Consider the following 12,183-nt stretch of genomic DNA (forward strand, 5'->3'; position numbering starts at 1 on the left):
TAAATAACGGTGAGCGCGTCAGCCTCATCGTTATTTTGACAACAAATTCTGGGCCATTATCATCTTTATATCTTACTTGGGTTCTGTTTGTTTTGGTGCTAGACTTTCCAATTTTCATGCATGTGCCACATATTTATGCCTTCACAACCCCATTATTTTCAATGGATTTTGTCTTACCCTGAGATCTGGCATCACATGCAAAAATGGCAAAATATTTAAAATGCTTTATGGGTTTAAAATCTTGTGCCTGATTCAGGATGCAAATTGTTTCAGTTTGGAAACAGTGCCCTGGTCAGACTGCACCTTGGATATCAAGTTCAGTTTTGGTCACCAAGGCATTCATCGTTCATCCTTCAATATCGAAGAAGACAGCCAGAATATCATCTCATTTTTTGCAGTGAGTTCTTTGATGGCTCAGAATGAGTGTCCGCAGATTGAACACTGGATCCCAGATACAACAGATTGGGAATCTTAATTTTTTAAATGAAACTTCCTCAGCTGGCGTTTACACTCAGTAACAGCGATGTGACGGGCCTTATAGTAGGAGGTGCCTTCATGGATGGTTTATCGCCCTGCTTTCTTATCTTGAGCAGGTTTATTTTGCACCAGGAAGACATTAGGGAAACATTCAAATCATGGAGACAGGGAAGAGTCATGAGGCTGATCTTTAGCGACAAAGGATTGAGAAAAACTGGAGCAACAGAGGCCATTACTCCTTAAAAGAAGGGAACTGAGAGAAGATCTTATATAAAAAAAATGATAGTATAACGATAGTATAACGATAGTATAAGCAGAGATAAAGTTAATCTGGTACACTACTTCAAGCTAGGCTAGGAGTATTAGAACAAGTGGGCATAGGTTAAACTGATGAAACGATGATTTAGGATTGATGTCAGGAAGTGCATTTTCACACAAAGAATGATTAACACTTGGAATAGCCTTCTGAGTACATTACACTCATTAAAAAGACAGATGACATGATGGTGTGATGTGTGTTTTATTCTGGATGGATGAGTCGACCTCATCTACATCTTTCCTGAAATCTCGTGGAAGAAAAATTAAACATTTCAATTTCCTGCAGCCTCTCAAACTAATAAAATAATTTATATTCCCTTCCAATATGATTAGTCACAGCATATGCACATATTGGTCACATTACTATGTGCTGAGTAAATGGAAAACAATATGTGCAGGAGCAATTGCATGACAATTATTTAAGTCAAGGGGTTTGCCATTTCTAACTGTTAACTGAACTCTGAGGTTAAATTATGGCCTTAAAATTACTAAATGTTGTCTGTTAATTCTTAGAGTATAAACTGTTTGATTTTGTGCAAGAGTTCTATCCAGTTTTGGGCCAGTCTTTTTGCCATTAGGAATTACCTTCCTGGTAATATCAAGTTTGTTCCATCTCATTGGTTTATGATAGTCACACTGCATGATATCATGAGGTATATTTTCCTGTATGTAAAGTTAAATAATTATTTTATTAAATTTTCATTCATTTATAATGGCAGTTTAGTAAAATATTTTTTCTTTGCACAAAGAGGAAAATATTGAAAGAATGTAATTTATATAGCTCCTTTCATGACCTCAGTATGTCCCCAAGCGCTTTACAGCTAATTAAATACTTTTAAAGTGAAGTCACTGTTGTAATGTAGTTAATGCGGCAGTTAATTTGCGCACAGCAAGGTCCCACGATTAGCAGTGAGATAATGACCAGATAATCTGTTTTTAGTAATGTTGATTGAGAGATAAACAGCACACTGGGGAGAACTCCCCTACTCTTCTTCAAAATAGTGCCATGGGATCTTTTACGTCCACCTGAAAGGGCCTCGGGTTAAAGCATCATCCAAAAGATGGTATCTCCGACAGGTTGCAGAACTCCCTCAGTACTGCACTGAAGTGTCAGCCTAGATTAGGTGCAAGTTTATCAAGAAATAATCTCAGATTGATCATTGGGATATTTGAGGATGAGTGGAGGTAACTATCATCTTCATCACTTGGGCGGTAAAACCGGCAGAGCGGGTCGCCCGCCCATTTCAATGGCAATGAATAATCGAGTGGGTTCTATAAACCCGCTCCCTCAGCCTACTGCCCAAGTGGTGAAGGTGAAAATTACCCCCAATGTAAAAATTATCATTTACCCTAGAGTAGACATTTATTTAGTATTAAATAAAAAGAGAAAATGCTGGAAATGAACAGCAGTTCTGATGACGAGTCACACCCAAACCGTTAACCTATACTTTTTTTTAAGAACTGTTCTTCTGCTATTATTTCTGATTTCCAGCATTTGTCATATTTCTTTTTACCTCTATTTAATCTATGCCTATTGAGTAATGATAAACCTTGTTCATTGCTGGATTGTCAACGTCTTCTTGTTTACTAGTTGCAATTAAATGAATTACACACACATCACCCAACATGGTAACATTGTCACAAGGACCCAGCATCATCTACTATTTGGGCACATATGCTCTGTAATGTTTGCCGTGCCATCAAAGAGATGGATTGCTATTAGGAATAGCCATAGGCTGTTCCTGGCTGTTTAAATAGTGATACAAATGCCCAAACTCCCTTGCGGGATACTATAGAGCTGTTAAGTGCATGACTGCGGATGTTATTTCCTGTTGTAACTCAGCTTTCAAGACAAAATGTGGGATCCCTACAAAGGCAGTTTTACCGCAGCTGGCTGTTCCTCTATTACTTCCATCTTACTAAATGCCTACCTAAATACACTATAATTCTGTGTTGGTTGCAAATAACCAGTTACATTAATGAAATTATAATTTTCTGTCATTGGAGTATTCTGAATCTTTTCAAACTTCATATTCGACCTAAGGCAACTCCAGAGTGTAACAAACAAATGTTCTGGAAATTAGAAATTCAAAGAGCTTATTGACTGCCTTTACAAACATAGCCATATTAGCATATCTATGGGATATTAATTATGAGGTGCAATAGAAAGATTATTGGTTAGAGATCGTTGGAATTTCATTTGAGAAAAAAAAGTTGACTTCTAGCCTGTGGTTTAATTCTGACTACACTCAGTTTTCAAAAGCTACCCTTAACTGGCAAAGTAAAGTATTTTATTTGGCAGAAGATTGGAATATTTCTGCCTTATTCACAAATTGATGATGGGTGACTAAACCAGTCAGAAGCAAAATTCTTGGTATATTATAGGTAGCAGTATTTAATGCAGAAATGTCATATTATCTTATTTTGTTTGAATGATGGTTTACTGTGTATGCAACTAACACTGAACAGCTCAATTTTTGGAGCTTCTGTTGGCTAAAATTCAGGAGTTCACAGCCACCCTGTTATCAAATGGAGGGATAGGAATTGTTTACCAGGCCCAACACTGGATAAATCTGGAGGGAAAGACAAAATAGAATATCAGGAATCTTGTAAGACTTTGTCAGCAAAGTAAGTCTACTGGACATTTGGCTGGTCCAGAATACAGCTACAAAAGCTTATTTATTTTTCTCTTCCCCCTGCCCTAGCCCTGAACTTGCAACTTTGTTCAGTTTCTCTCCTTTCTCCCCGCATGCTCTCTCTGAGCTTATTTTGTCCATGGGACCATCCTCCTACTCTCTTGACCCTATTCCCACTAAACTGCTGACCACCCAACACCTCCCAAATCCGTGCCCATCTTTCCTGCAACTCCAAGTTTGAACTTCTCCAATCAGGTTTCCGCCCTTGCCACAACACCGAAACGGCCCTAATCAAAGTCACAAATGACATCCTCTATCACTGAGACTGTGGTGAACTATCCCTCCCCATCTTTCTCGATCTCTTAGCAGCCTTTGACATGGTTGACCTCACCATCCTCCTCCAATGCCTCTCCTTTGTTGTCCAGCTGGGTGGGACTGCCCTCGCCTGATTCCACTCTTACTTATCCAATCGCAGCCAGAGAAATTCCTGCAATTGCTTTTCTTCCCACCCCCGTACCATTACCTCGAGTTCCCGAAGGATTTATCCTTGGCCCCCATCTATTTCTCATCTATTTGCCGTCCCTCGGAAATATTATCCAATGACATAACGTCAGATTCCACAAGTACACCCAGCTCTACCTCACCACCACCTTTCTTGACAACTCCACAGGCTCTGTGTTGTCAGACTGCTTGTCTGACATCCACTCCGGGATAAGCCGCAATTTCTTCCAATTAAATATTGGGAAGACCGAAACCATTGTCTTCATCCCCCACTATTAATTCCATTCCCTGGCTGAAGCAGACCGTTCGCAACCTCGGCATCCTATTTGATCCTGTACTAAGCTTCTGACCCCATATCCTCTCCATCACAAAGACCACCTACTTCTACCTCCGTAACAACATTGCCTGTCTCCGCCCCTGCCTCAGCCCATCTGCTGCTGAAACTCTCATCCATGCTTTTGTTACCTTCAGTCTTGACTATCCCAATGCTCCCCCATCCAGCCTCCCATCTTCCACCCTCCATAAACTTGAGCTTATCCAAAACTCTGCTCCCCCAGGTCCGTACTGGACATTTTTAAAATTTGTTGGTTATGTAGTAGTTCTTGAATGGTAGATCTGGAAAAAAAATGATCTATTTGATAGGTTGGTTTTGTGAGGGGGCTAGCTGATTCCTGAATGTTTATCTCTCAACCAATAACACTAAAACAGGTTATCAGGTCATTTATCTCATTGCTGTTTGTGGGACCTTGCTGTGTGCAAATTGATGCGGCGTTTCCTACATTACAACAGTAACTACGCTTCAGAAGTACTTCATTGACTGTAAAGTGCTTTGGGACATCCTCAGGTCATGAAAGGTGCTAAATAAATGTAAGTTTTTCTTTCTTATTACATTACTTGAAGAATTTTTCATTGCCTTAAATTTTAATTTTATTTGCTAGTTTTGTGATACAGTACTTGAGGCCCAACTAACCTAATGGTATTTGCCTTATTTACACCTTTGGGTCTATGGAGAAAGTATTTTAGTCATGATCATAGATTCAAACTTTATTAAAAAAATCTTTGTTATTAATTTTAAATGAGATAATATTAGTTATTAACCAGTTACATCATTGATCTTGATGTAAGTGTAACTAATCATTTGATCACGTTTGATGACTGTGAATTTATTTTTATATACATATTATCTATGTTGTACTGCAATTTTTTTCTACATAGACTTCTTGACATGTATTAGATTACATGCGTTACTTAATGTTAGACATTCCCATAATGAAGCAATTTTCTATGAGTCATTAATTCTGCATGGCTGGAAAAATTTCCAGGTCAAGTAAATGAATTGTTTTTGGCAGCAGTCACCTTATCTCTGAAAAACAGTGCATACATTTCCAACACTTTTATGTCTACTGTTTGAAAGTACAGTTTAAGTACATTAAAAACTTTGCAGAGAAGACTAATTTTCAAATATATTTAAACACTGTAACTTCAATACAACAGTTAAATATTAACTTTACAGTTATTCTTCTATATTGTTTGCAATAAAGTGCAAATAGCTTGATGTGGTGCTTATAAGTCAAACCACAAAGCCTCTAATCAAGTTTAGCCCTAAATGTTTCTGACAGAACCACATTGTTAAATTATGTTCTTTTATCTTTAATGCATTCACATAATTTGTTCTAAAAAGATATCCCTAACCTGTACTATTTGCATACATCTTTGCAATGATCCGATGATTAAGAAAGTAGGTAACAATATATATTGAAATCCTCAAACTAGTTTCACAGATTAATTGTGATAGTTTGAGTTCTTACGCTACCACTATGAGCACACATTTTCATTGTGCTAAAGTATGTACTGAATGAATGCTCCAGTATGTGTTATGTTGAAATAGGGACCCTTGAGCTGATTAAAGTACTCAAGCTTATATTTTGCCACATAATTTATTTTCTGGCTGACTCATGCCAAAGCTCCTCTTAAATTTATAAACCTCTTATCTGACCCATCTACATTAAACCTCTGCTTCAAAATAATTAAACATTTTGAACATATATGGGGCAAATTAACAGAACTCAGCTAGGGTGGCAATGGGGGTCAAGCAAATGGCCTTAATGTCCTGAGCTAGGGTAGGGAAAATTAGTTAGGGTTCCCACTCCTGACCCTGTCCAGTGGTCTGTTCTAGAAAATTGTGGGGTTATGGTCATTTAAATATATGGGGCAGGTAGCTCATATCTGTAAATGAGCATCCGAGGCACCTACCCTGACAGCAGTAGTAAAAATACATTTGATAAACGAAAGTTATATGAAAGGGAGAATCGGCTCCACACAGGCTGAAACAAAAAGGACTGTTAAATTACACCTCGTTAAAGACCATGAAGGTAGGACTGATCGTCATAGCAACTTTCAGAACCTGGCTCCAGACTGGATGAATTAATTTGGATACATGAAAGACACTGAAAGAAAACAAATGGCCTGTCAACACCGATTGTTGGTAAGCAACCGGCCCAGAGATGTGGTTTGAAAAGTTAAAAGGACTATTCAAAACCCAACCGTGTAAAGGAAGGGTCCGCTTCCTCACTGCTCTACCTCACCCCTTCCTACCTGGAGGCAGGCTAACAGATTGCTTCTGGAACAGCTGACCTGACCACCCGACCACCACGTGCTACACCACAACTCGTGTCTATCAAAATAATGATGGAGGGACTCGGCAAGCCTGAGCCAACCGTGAGTATATGAACTTTCGTTAAGTGGTTAGTTTAAGATAGACTTTTGTTTTCCAAAAGAGTATGCATTTTGGGGTGTCAGAAGGTGTTGTTTTTTTATTGTTAAAGCAATTCTAAATCGTGCTTGAACAGACGATGTTGTTTAATTCTAATGTCGATTTTCTAGTATATAATAAATGATTATTTTCTTTACAAAGCCATGGGTTATGTGTGTTTCTTTAGGAAAAAGAGCCTACTAAATTAAATATAAAATTAAATCATGTAGAGATAAAAAGGCATTTCCCCAAATTAAAGAATAAAATCACTTTGCTCCTTTGACCCTACACAGCACAGCTGAAAATCGGAGCAGCCCCATACTGCTCCAATGGATGAACAAAGGTCTAGGAAGGGCTGAAAATGTAAGGCTGTCAATTTTGTCATTTGCTTAAAGGAGCAAATGCCCATATCCTGAAAAGTGATCAATCCCCTCTGGAACAAATTAACTTTGCCATCAGCACTTTTTGGGGCTTGTACAAGGCCCTGAGCAGAACTCATGCCAGCAGTGATGAGAGTTCCATTGGGCTTAATGAGGTAAATGGAGGAATTCCCTGGGTAGCCTGGGAACTGCCTTAGACACATCCCCTTGGCTTAAGGGATCTGGACAGAAGACTCGTCCACTCCTCCCCAGTAGGAATTTCCTGGGATTCTTGCCTGGAGCAAATTCCCAATTGGAGCAGGTTACGCTCCAAATTCCAGACCCTTGGAGGATGATGCGCCTGTCACCATCTTCTCTGGCTCCTGGAATTACGGGGCTTAAATGTCCAGAAGTTCCAAAGGAACATATAAGCACTTTTTAAACCTAGTTTCACACTGGTCTGGAATTATACTTCACCCAGTGTGAAGTTCGCAGGTATGAGTTGGCCTGATGGGGGGGTTTCCGTGTGCTCAGGACTCAGGTCAGAATTTTGTGTCAGTACGTTCCTGAAATAACTTTGTTTGGGTTTTATTTTCTGTGCAGATAAACTGTAATCAGTTTCTACTTTTGTCATTCTGAATTAGTAAGGATTTGAAAGCTGGAAGACTGGGTGGAGTAGTTAGTTAAACATTGCCCTTTTACCTCTTAGCTTGGACTTAAATACAACCAAAGATGATGGGATAAAAGACTGTGGGATAGATTTTTTTTTTCTTTCACTGCCAGACAGTAAACTCAGCATTGCGGATAAGCCAGCCCATTGTACACCCGCCCGATTTGCCTTTCCCTCGTAATCGGGCGGGGTGTGTAACAGTAGGCCGATCCACAATGCAGAGTTTACTGCCCCATGGTGAAAGAAAAAATCTACCCCTGTCTGTTGGCTGTAAGAGTGTGTATGAAATGAGTCTGGGCAACTCAGCCCCTCTGGGCACGGGCCAGAACAAAAAGCCTCTTGTCAGTAAATTATCAGTCTTACTCAGATTTTTTAGCGGGATTTTTTTTAGAATTTTACATTGGTTTATATAATGGTGCAATTGTGCAATCTGTTTACATTTGAATTTGTGAGAGCATACAACAAAAACAACAACTTGCATTTATATAGTGTCTTTAACACAGTAAAACTTCACAAGGTGCTTCACAGGATAACCAATAACCAAACAAAATTTGACACCGAGCCACATAAGGAGATATTAGGTCAGGTGAACAAAAGTTTGGTCAAAGAGGTAGGTTTTAAGGAGCGTCTTAAAGGAGGAGAGAAAAGTAGAGAGGCAGAAAGGTTTAGGGAGTGAATGCCAGAGCTTAGGGCCTAGGCAGCTGAAGGCACCACCTCCAATGGGGATGCACAAGAGGCCAGAATTGGAGGAGTGCAGAGATCTCGGAGGACTGCAGGGCTGGAGGAGGTGACAGAGATAGGGAGGGTCGAGGCCATGGAGGGATTTGAAAGCAAGGTTGAGAATTTTAAAATCGACGCATTGCCTGACCGGGAGCCAATGTAAGTCAACGAGCACAGGGATGATGGGTGAACGGGACTTGGTGTGAGTTAGGATACGGGCAGCAGAGTTTTGGATGTGCTCAAGTTTACAGAGGGTGCATGGCGGAAGCTGGCCAGGAAAGAATTGGAATAGTCGAGTCTAGAGGTAACAAAGGCATGGATGAGGGTTTCAGCAGCAGATGAGCTGAGGCAGGGGCGGAGACGGGCGATGTTACGGAGGTGATGGAGAGGATACAGTAATACATGGAGGTTTGTGCACATAGTTGTACATGCTAGTATAATAATGTTACATGACCCTGTTTCAGAGTGGCACAACATTAACAAATAGAGTTAGATTTGAAGCTTGAGTGATGAAAATTAATGAAGTTTATTATTAAACAATCTCAAACTCCTAAGAATTTTAATTTGCTCAAACTCTGTACTTTGTACCAGTTTTCTTTTATGCTTTTGATTTTCTGAAGGCACGGAGTCATGATGATGAGGTAGAGTTCCATGGGCACTGGCAGCCCCCTGGTACCTCCCCCGTGTAAGCCTAGACAATGAGTATCTGTGAGCTACTGATCAATGGAGGCACCACTACCAAAACGAATCCTGGCCTTACTCAATGCCTAGACATGTGCACTTACCAGCAGGGGTAACTGGAGAGTGATCAAGAATTGGAAACCAGGCTGATTTATCTCCTCCTTAGCTCAAAGACATTGAAACCAATTGCAGTGACCTGACTGTCATCCTACTTAGCACACGTCAGACCTGACACCTCCTGGTCCTAATGGCTCTGTAACGGACTTGGCAGCACGTCTACCCATTCAGTTATCAACGGTGCTTTTCCATCAGTTTTCTTGTTAAAGCAGCTTTAGTCAGTGCCAATGAAATATACACACAAAAATGCACACAGCAAACTTGAGTAAAAGAAGATAAATTGAATGCAGAGGCTTAAACTGAAATTCTTCATTCATTCCTTCCCTGTTTTCACAATTACAGCATCAGTGTGGCATCTGAGTTTTTCTTTAAACACAATTTTGGAACATCTTTGAAAGGTATATAGTATGTCATGCTTTGCCACATGGGCTAGTTTCCAAAGGGGCCGTGTCAGCAAAAGATAAGGCAAGAGTAAAAATCATTGAACACATCACAAAAAATGCAATACTACCTTGTGCATGCCTACATTTTTTGAAAGGTACAACACATGCTGTATAAAAGCCGACACCAGAACACAAATCACACATGTATCATATGGGAGCTGAATCCCTCTTGTACTGGATATTTGCAATGTTTGCACAACTTCCATGTCTACCAGCATCTAAATCTAGACAAATGGATACTGGCTCCTCCATCACTAACACAGCATAGCCCCCCTCACTGAAATATTCGCTCTTCTCCACATTGTCAGCCGTGGTAGCCAACATTTACCCCTCAATCAACATTAATAAAACAGATTATCTGGTCATTATCTTATTGCTGTTTGTGGGACCTTGCCGTGCACAAATTGGCTGCTGCATTTCCTACTTTACAACAGTGACTACATCTCAAAAGTACTTAATTGACTGTGAAGTGCTTTGGGATATCCTGAGGTTGTGAAAGGCACTATATAAATGCAAGTCTTTCTTTCTTCTGCTAGAAAGGACATAGACATTATGCCACTGTTATATTGTTTTGGATGGGGCATTATGAATGAGATTCATTGAACAATGCCACCTGACTTGTGCTAGCGATTTTGGAGAGCACATGTACAGCAACATTCCTGTTTTCCTCTGGAACTCAAGAATGTCACTGCTCACGCACAGGTACGTAGGCACCACATCAAAGTATTGTGCTTGCACAGTGGCACTCTGAACTTCAGAGTAAAGCAGATCAAAGCATACGCACGGCCTTCTTCATGTGGCAACAAGCGTTTAAATCTAAATGGTGTGAGTCACTGGCCTAGTGCGGATAAGGGGCAATAGACTCAGTCTGATAGTGGTTTCGTTCTGCAATATTCTATCAATTCCAGCTATCATACTGGAGCCAACTCTGGTATCAAGGGTCCTACTAAGTTGTGCATCGCTGGCGGTTTGGAATACGACAATTTTTGAACTGAATTTACAGTGCTACTGCCATAGATCTTGCATAACAATGCCAGTACATATAAATTACTTTGTTTACAGTATACAGGAGCTGGAATTCAGCAATACATGCTGATATACAATAGCAGATAGAACAGAAGAGCCACTCTGTATGTATTGTAATGCTGGAAGGCAACCTTAAAAGACTAAGCTTACTAGATACATTATTTCAAAGGGAATCCAATTTCAAAGGAGGATCATTTAGAATGGAAAATAATAGTTGACATGGGCCTGTAGAAGGATCATTTTCTATTAGGCTATTCTTTGAGTGACAATTCAAGCATATTATAGGTGAGAATAACAATGCTATTATTTGAACAATTACTGATCAAAGCACTCATTTGGAGTTCTACCTACACTAATTGAAGCATTCATATGGAATTCTCCCTAATGCAACAGGGACCTAATTTTCATATAAAATAAATTGATGAGTAATGCCTTGAGTGAAATTTCTATTGTGAAATATTCACTGTATTAAGTAATTCAATGTTTAGAGAAGCTAACGTCTTATCTGCAGAATCCAAGCATGTAATAAATAAGTACTGAACTTCCCCACTTGTCCAATATGAATGAACAGATCAATTCCATTAGAAATACCTGCAATCGTTTATTGATATCATATTTAGAATTTCAATTGCCAGCCAGAATTATAAGAACATAATATTTTATTCACTGTTTATAACCATTGTTAACTCATGTACATTTTGAAAAGTATGATTCATGGTGGCCCCTGAACCATGGAAATGTCACGTTAAAGAGGTGTTTTATGTTTAAAAAATACAAAGGAAATTGCTTCAAAAAATTACTGTTTCAAGCTATGTTCATTATAAGCATGTTCATTATAATGGCAGAACTTGCAGTCATCACAGCAGGAGAAGTAACTAACTGACTCTCGTTCAACCCAGTCTTGAGTTCTAATTACCAGCCAATGTGGCATTTCACTTATTTAAGTCCATTGTAATAATTACTTGGCAAAATTTTTAATAATCACACTTTGATAATATTGATGTCTATTTGACACTTTACTTTCACCTTAAATATATAAAACTATTAAAAAAAAACACAAACTGATAATATTTTCAACCACTACATGTGTTGTAAATAGAAACGGAATACTTCTTGGTTAAGTAGGTTTTTTATTTTCACTCACGAGGCAGCCTGTAACTCATTTGCAGCTTCGTGTCTCATGAATTATTCACTCAGTCTCACTCGTGGAAATACAAAACATCTATTTTGTAAGGAGATGATCAACTGGTGATCTATTCATTGATAAATCCCAGGATGAACTATTTTATTCATCTGAGAAAATAGAACAGCCCTGTTTTCAACCTCTGCACTTTGAAACAGATAGCAGGGATTGTGTAACAATGTTTGAAATAATTTAAAAAGCTATAGTTATAATTAATACACTTGGGAAGTAAGAGGCAGAGATAACAACAATGTATTCTGAGAAGAACATGACCTATTCAAAAGTGTGGTGCCATCCCAC

The sequence above is a fragment of the Heptranchias perlo genome, chromosome 1, assembly GCF_035084215.1.
Source record: "Heptranchias perlo isolate sHepPer1 chromosome 1, sHepPer1.hap1, whole genome shotgun sequence".
Classification (NCBI taxonomy): domain Eukaryota; kingdom Metazoa; phylum Chordata; class Chondrichthyes; order Hexanchiformes; family Hexanchidae; genus Heptranchias; species Heptranchias perlo.